The following is an 8,538-nucleotide window of genomic DNA, read 5'->3' on the forward strand; positions in this document are numbered from 1 at the left end:
GCAGGCAAGCCTTGGATGGCAGCTGCCCAGCCAACACCCGAGGCACAGGCAAGCCTCAGATGTTGGGTGCCCAGCCGCCCAGGGCCACCTGAGGCTCAGGTAACCAGGGCCAGCCGAAGCTTGTACTGCCAGCAGTGGCAGCAGCAGAGGGGCGTCACCTTCCCCTGATCGCCGGGTCGCCTCCTGGACTGTGAGAGGGGGGAGGCCGGGCTGAAGGACCCCCCTTTCCAGTGCATGAATTTTCATGCACTGGGCCTCTAGTTAATATTATATAAAGTATAAACTATCATTAAATGTTTACATAAAAATAAAACCATTTATAATTCTAGTATTTAATATCCGTAGAGTTGCAATGTAAAAATTCAGTATCATGCTTTATGTATGTTATGTTTAATTCTACATTCTTTTTCTTTGTCTTTCATTTTCAGCAGTTTGATTATGATGTGTCTTGGTGGGGATTTCTTTCAGTTCATCATTTTTGGGATTCAGTTAGCTACTTGAGTCTTTAAGGTTTTGTTTGTTTGTTTTGTCTTTCAACAAATTAGGAGAGTGTTCAGACATTATTTATTCAAATATTTCCTAAGACCTGCATTTTCTTCACTTTTTTAGGACTTCAGTGGCATGAGTGTTAGATCTTTTGTTATTTTCCCACAAGCCCCTGAGGCTGTGTTCATTTTTCAATCTATTTTCTCTCTGTTGCTCAGACTGGATAATTTGTATTGATTTATCTTCAAGTTTACTGACTCCTTCCTCTGTAATCTTCACTTTGCTATTGATCCATTCAGTGAGTATTTTTATTTTGGATATTGTATTTTTCAATTCTAAATTGCCATTTGATTCTTTTTTTATGTCTTTTATTTCTTTGCTGAGATATTCTAGTTTCCCATTTGTTTCAAGAGTGTTCATAATTGCTTTTAGAATGTTTATGATAGTTCCTTTAAAATCGTCACCAGATAGTTTCAACACTTCTGTCTTTGGGCATTAATATCCGTTGCTTTATTTTCTCATGCAAGATGAGATTTTCCTGGTTCTTGCTATGCCAAGTAATTTTGGGTTATGTCTTAGAAATTCTGTGTGGTATGTTATGAGACTTTGGTTCCTCTTTAAGTCTTCTATTTTAGCAGGCAGTCAACCCATTTAGATTTAGAACGCACATCCTGGCCCACTTCTGTGGGCTGTGGTTTGCATGTTAATTTACCTTTTGAACCTTTGCAGTGCTGTTCTGGATGGCCCCGCTGTGCATGGCCGAGAGGCCAGTCTGAAACCTGGGTGGTATTCCACACTGCAGCTCAGTTCTCAAAGCCATGGCTGTGTGGACTCTGGCCAGTTTTAATGCTTGGGCCACTCAGAGATGAGCCTGGGACTTGATACTTAGATATAAAAGGTCTCTTTCTTCTGCTCCCTCTTTTTCATAATCCTCTCCCAACTGTCTAGTTGGAAGGGGAAGAGGATGCTGTCTCTCTGTGGTTAGTGCTGGGCCAGCATTGACTACAGGGTTCCACCCCACATTCGCTCACCACTGTGCTTGGTGGTGAGAAGGAGAAGCAATGCTTTTGCTTACATTTATTTAATGTGGAACAGGGACAGACAGCAAGTCCAAATGCAAAACCTAAAACTATAAAACTAGAAGAAATAGGGGAAAATCTTGATGATCTTGGATTAGGTAAAGATTTTTTAGATAGAACACAAAAAGCATGATCCATTAAAAAATGATAAATTGAGTTTCATCAAAATTAAAAACATCTGCTGTTTAAAAGTTACTCTTAAGAGAATGAAAAGACAAACTTCAATTGGGGAGAAAATATTAGCAAAAGAGGACCTACATCTAGAATATATAGAGATTTCCCAAAACTCAGTAATATGAAAACAAACAACCTAATAAAAAAATGGGCAAAAGACTTGACCAGACACTCCATCAAAGAAGATATATGGATAGCAAATAAAGCACATGAAAAGATGCTCATCGTAAGTCATGAGGGAAATACAAATTAAACCACAATGAGGTACTGCTCCACGTATTAGGATGGATAAAACAAAACAAAACACTGGACAGTACCAAGTGCTGGTGAGGTTGTGGAGTACCTGGGAACGCTCATACCTTGCTGCTGGTGGAAATGCAAAATGGTACAGTGACTGAAAAAACTGCTTGGCAGTTTGCTTTAGCACTAACATGCACTCACCACACACTCCAGCAATTGCATTTTTAAGCAGTTGTCCAAGAGAAATGAAAATTTATGTTAACACAAAAACCTGTATGTGAATATTTGTAGCAGCTCTATTCATAGTGGTCTCAGACTGGAAACAATCCAAATGTCCTTCAACTGGAGAATGTACAAGCATATTGTAGTTCTTGAATGATTAAGAGGAACAAACTACTGATACATATAACATGGATGAATACATAATGCCAGGTGATAGAAAGCCAAGTGATAGAAGCCATACTCAAAAGGCTACATCTATTCTGAAAAAGGCAAAAGTTCAGGCAAGTATTATAGGCCTGGAGGCGGGGATTGACTACAAAGAGCCATGAATTTTAGGGAGGATAAAATTGTCCTAGGTTTTGAATGTGGTGAGTACATGAGTGCATGTGCTTATTAAATTAATTAGACGGTGCACTAAAAAGATTATTTTACTTTATGTAAATTATACCTCAATATACCTGACATTTAAAAAATCTATCAAGCTTCATTTATGGAAATCAACAAATTTTTCCCCTTCTCACTATTTGGAGACTTCTGGCTGTGCAATTATTGAAGAATTAATAGTATTTTTCTTGTTAAGAAATGGTTGAGTGGGGCCTGGGATAGTGGGGAGGGCATCTCAGAAGATAGCCTGTGTATGAGCAAAGGCAAGCAGATGTGGTTTGGATTTTGAGAGGAGGCACCAAACTCACCTGGCGGTCACTCAGCGGAGAAATCTGTTTAATCATTAAGAGAGCAGGCTCTGGAGTTAGACCGTCTGAATTTGAACCTGGCTCTTCTTCTTATCTTTGTGACTGGCAACGTAAGAAACATTCAAACCTGTAGATAATTTTTGTGAGTTTATTTGAGCCAAACTGATGACAATTTGCAGGAAGCATAATCTCAGATGATTGAATAAATGCTCCAGAAAAATGTCAGTTTGCACCTTATTTTATACATTATAAGCAAAAGAGAAGACAATAAGTGGGTTACATGAAATCCTTTGGTGATAGATTAGGGAGGTGGGAGAAAGCAAAGCTGGGGAATTTCTGAGATTGAGTAAAGAGTAAAGCGGATAGGCTCATCCGTCTCTTACACAGATGGGTACAAGATAGTTACATGAGAGCAATAACAACGAGGGGATTTGTGGTTTCTGCTGGTGAGGTACCTGTGCTTTGAGGGGTCCAGAGAAAGGGAGATTTCTTTGACATTCTGTTATAGTAGGCGCAAAAAGACAACAGACAGGCTCAATTAAGGTAAAGATTGACTTTTGTCAGGGAGGATTCTAGCCTAGGACATGACTACCCACCATAATCTGCTTTTAGTTAAAAAGTTGTAATTTCAGACCAACCTGTGTGGTTACTGAGTTAGCAAGGCCACCACATAGGCCTCCCCTGAGCTTGTTAGGTTTAGTATGTGTCCCATTTTCGTCCACTTGGGCAAGTTACTGAACCTGTCTGTGCCTCAATTTCCATCTGCATAAAGAGAATGATAGTTACATGCCTTACAGGGTTGAGAATTGAACTAATTAATACCCTCAAGTGCTTAGAATAGTGCTGAGCATACAGTACATGCTCAATTAATGATAATAGATAAGGCTTGGGCAGGGGGAGGGCAGGGCTGAATTAAGAAGAACCAGTTCAGGTGCCAGTGAGTGCCATGGAAGGCTTTTAAAAGGTGGGGCAGCAACATGATGAGATCTTTGTTTTGGAAGGACGGCCCTGGCAGCTGCTGTGGAGGATTGAAGTAAGACAGTGATGGACTTCTGTGATAGTCCCAGAGGCCTGAGCTGGGGCAGGGGAATACTGGTTCTATGTCTCCGGAGGATGCTAATACACTAAGTCTTGAGAGAAGGAAGAAACATCAAATGCATTCAGTGTGAAAGAGATATGGTCTAAGAGCCTGAAGATCCAGCTTCTGTCTTCTCTCCTTAACCCAGACCATTCAGGATGCTCATAGGAAATGAAAAACCAGGGACGTAATGAGCAGAAGCATTCAAAGCAATAAACATGTCTACCTAAACTTGGTGAGAACTGCACCCCCACACCCCTATTAAGTAATAATTTTAAAAAGAATTCTAATTTACAACATGTGTCATACTAATTTGGGAGTCACTCTACATATATACTGCACCATTACTAGCCATCATGACCGTGGCCACCTCAGATAACAGGAAATTATAACAGGTTCAATTTACACATCAAAATGAATGTACCCTTGAAGGGCAAGTCATTGTTAAGTTTTGCGCACGCACCCGCGCGCACACACGTCACTCTAGTCTTGAATAGCTTAACTTATACATCTGTGTTTTTACTACCATCTGAACAGAGCCACTTCCTTTCTTTAATGCACACTAGAATTGATAGCTTGCCCCAGCAAGGCTCCCAATCCCTTCTTCTTCAACCCAACAGCATTTAAAATATTGGGTAATGATTATGAGTGTGTGTGTGTGTGTGTGTGTGTGTGTGTGTATGCATGCACTGAACATCCTTACTTTGTTCAACCACTCCTCAATAGTTTTTCATAAAATCTATGCTTGTCACATCCTCATCACTCACCTGGGCAGAATCCAGCTTTAACATACAATCTCCTAGGTTGGTCTCATTTTGAACTCAGCAAGGGTCATCTCTCCGGTATAGGAAGTATAATGTAAGCATTACAGCCAACCATCTACTAATCCAAGCCAATGTTCCTTTAGGACACAAGTTACATACAATACCTTTTTGAGTTTCTGGTCACATATCTCAGTATAAAAGCAGTTTCCTGGGAAAGGCTGAGTTCAACCTTCTCCCAACCTCCTTCCAAGCCCCAGCCTGTGACGGCGAGTCACGTGGTAAGTGCCAGCCAGACATTATCTTTTGTTTTACTAAGATGAACTTCGGGCTGGAGGAAGCTGCTTAAGACTGAACAAGCCAATATCTCAGTTACAGTTGTGTTTAGGGGGAGAGGGGGGTACAGGGAAGGTAATTACATTTTGCTTTTAACAAAATAACTCTAAATCCTCATTAGGAACGGAAGGTAATTACATTTTGCTTTTAACAAAATAACTCTAAATCCTCATTAGGAACGAATTGTTCCTGTGATGCTGCAGACACAGCAGTGTCCATGGACATGGCTTACTAAAAATGTTTATCCAGAATTATTCACTTTAATGCACTTACTGTCTTTTGCCTGACTCACCTTTATCTTATTTAAAAAGCAAAGTATTTAACACATGCCTCTTAATACAAGGCACTGAGGTTTTTTTTGGAAGCAGATAAGGGTCATAAATAACTGACCATTCCAAGAATGCATTAGATGAGTTTGTAGATTTATGCCGGGTTGTCTGCAGGTTTATGGTTTGTGCTTAGATTTCCTGTTGCCATAATCAGAAATCCAGGGACAATGCTTTAGGGTTAATTTCTTTAGTGCATCTTCCAATTAGATCTGTTTTTCTTTCCCTCCATCAACAATGATTGCCTATCAGAGTGATTTGCTTGGAAATTTCTGAGCAGAGTCTCTCACATGTTACATTGCTAAGTTTTGTTCCTTGTGATCACTGCATCTATAGTAATCACATGATCACATTTAATATTCTGATGGTTTTATTAACAAGTATATAATACATATATTGCATACTGTATATAGTATATGAGGACTGTACAGTACAAATTTATGTTCACAGTTTGACATGACAAAATGTCATTACTGAATTCCCATTGGACTACAGAGTAGAAACAGAGAAGGTACATTAAACATTCACATCTTTAGTAAGAAAGATTACCAAAATGTTTCAGTATTTGCAAGTATACTAATGCATGCTAAAAACCTTTACCCATTCAGTCTTATTAGCTTATAAAATATATTACACTTTATTAAAAATTTCTGCATAGTTTATACAAGTATTAAAGTACTGCAAATGTAATAATCCTGCTATACTTGCAGGTATGGTTTAAGAGATGCTAAGCAGAAAGATTATTTTGACCCTCTAACACTAAGTACATATCAGCAAAAAAAAAAAAGTGCTAGTATTTGTAAAACATAATATTGTAGCCCTCGTTTAATGCATGGAAAATGGCTTTGTAAATGTATTATTTCATAAGTGGATTTGCAATCATTTAGAAATTGTTAACCTTGACCAAGAAGAGAATAAATACCGCTCTGAGCAACTTCATGTATGACAGTGATTCCTTCAAGATGACAATATTTTCAAACCAATGGATTTACTTTAAAACTTTAGATCTTTGAGATTGTCTTTAAAACAATCTAACCAGGAAAGATGTGCAGATATACAGTATCAGCAATATACTAGTCTTTCAAATTCCACATTAGTGCAACACTGATAGTGCAGGTGGGTGTTTAATAATGAAACACACATGTACATATGTAGTTCCCTGTAAATCTGTCCCGAGGCTCTCGAAGCTTCTGCATGTTTAGCATTTCGTTAGCTGAACGTAGCTATGCTGCTGACATTCTCCAAACAAGGCGCTTCAGAATGTTTAATGCCCATTAACGATGTAGATTCACATTTTAAAACTCTAACATATGATGGATTCAGATTTAATTTTTCTGACACTTGGATAATAACTGAATAAATTCTGTAACAATTTATACACTAGCTCCATGCTTACAAATCATTCTCATCAACTTGAATATTGCAATTAAAATCGCCATTGATAGTAAGATGGCACATCACTAAAACCACACACTCAAGGGCATCTTATTTGAGGTCTCCCACAATAACAGCTAAAAAATGACTAAGAAACTAAATTTCTCAACTATGATAGTAAGATACAAATATATATATATATATGTATATAAGAGGAAAATTTGGAGAGCCAATTGGTAACAACAGTATGTAGACCAGCAAGGGGACAGAGAATGATAGCTTCTCTGGATGGTTCTTTCAGTTAAAATGGAACTTTGTTAATCAACTGTTAACATAACCTAAGCAAGCCAAGTATAATGTAATGGTCTCTGCAGGGTTTTGCTTGTACTTTTGAACAGAATTTTGATATGCCATAGCAAACATTAAATTTCACCAGAACCCATGAAGCTTTCTATTAATTGGACTCAGACTCAAAGCTCATTATAGAAAGATCAACTCTACCCTTTCTCATCCCCCTTCCCACCTTCTGTGGTTAGAATATACATAAACTGGTTTTCTCCATCAAAACAAAAAAAAGTCCCTTGCATTCAAACTTAATTCTTCGGTGTGTTGTGGAAGAACCATTTCAAGAAATAAACACTTTGGCATGAATGTGACTAAGTATTTACAATACAGACAATACCTACTTTCCCAAGAGCTATTTTTTTTAATCCCTCAATTCATATCTTAGTTGCAACCAAACACACAACAACAAAGAAAAGGCCCAATTAGGATGTTTTAATATTCTAAATGAATTTTGCAGTGCTTAAAAAAAAAGGTAAAAACCAAGTGCCAGGTAACAAATTATTTTGCATTTCTGTACATTTCCTTTCAGTTGGTTCAGAGAGCTGTTGAGTGGGACCTCTAGGTGTGCAGTCCTTACAACTACTTTCATTGACATAGCGCCAAAGTAAGCTCCCCACACAATTCGCAGGCCTCCAGAATCACTTCTTCACTGATGCTTTGAAAACAGTGTATTCCTCCCAGTTAAAGTTGTATTGGATCCTGAGTTGTGGCTCGGACGAATCTTCAGGATTCCATTCTTCTCTTCTCCATCCTTTATGAAGGGGCATTTGGTCACATGTGCCCACTTTTGACCACCGTTGCCACTTTCTTCAAATTCAGAACCAAGGCATTTCTACACATGAATTATTTTTATTGGCATTTAGACTATGATGCTCAAAAGCCTACTTTTGAGAAATGTCCCCCAAATAATGGTGCTATTTGTCTTGAACATGAACACGAGTCATTTTCAGTTTGTTCTTCTGACAGGATACTTGGTAGTGAGAGTGCCAGCTCCGACAGTAAACTTTGGGAATTGTTGAGCTACATCTATGAATCCCTGAACTGTGATTTTCTATTTTTTAGGAATCTGTCCCCCCCAGTAAAGGTCTGTGTGCTTCACAACTATTTACAAATAGCGTCACTCAGGTCTTAATGAATCTACTTAGCAGATGCTTATCTGTGATATGTGTCATGAACATCAATGACAGCCAATTTGGCACCTTGTCACTCACACAGACTTTCTGTATGAAAGCTGTATGAGTAATTTGATATGGGAATATAATTACCACTCAATGTTCCCCTGTTTGCAAAAAGGCTCTCAGTAGGTTTGGTAAAGAAGGCCATTCAGACCCCCATCCAAAAGATTCTTTACCATTTCTGGGCAAATATTTTTGTGGCGTCCCTACTCTCAATGCTTGATGATCTATATTAAGGACACTGTAGGAC

The sequence above is a fragment of the Myotis lucifugus genome, unplaced genomic scaffold, assembly GCF_000147115.1.
Source record: "Myotis lucifugus unplaced genomic scaffold, Myoluc2.0 scaffold_48, whole genome shotgun sequence".
NCBI lineage: Eukaryota > Metazoa > Chordata > Mammalia > Chiroptera > Vespertilionidae > Myotis > Myotis lucifugus.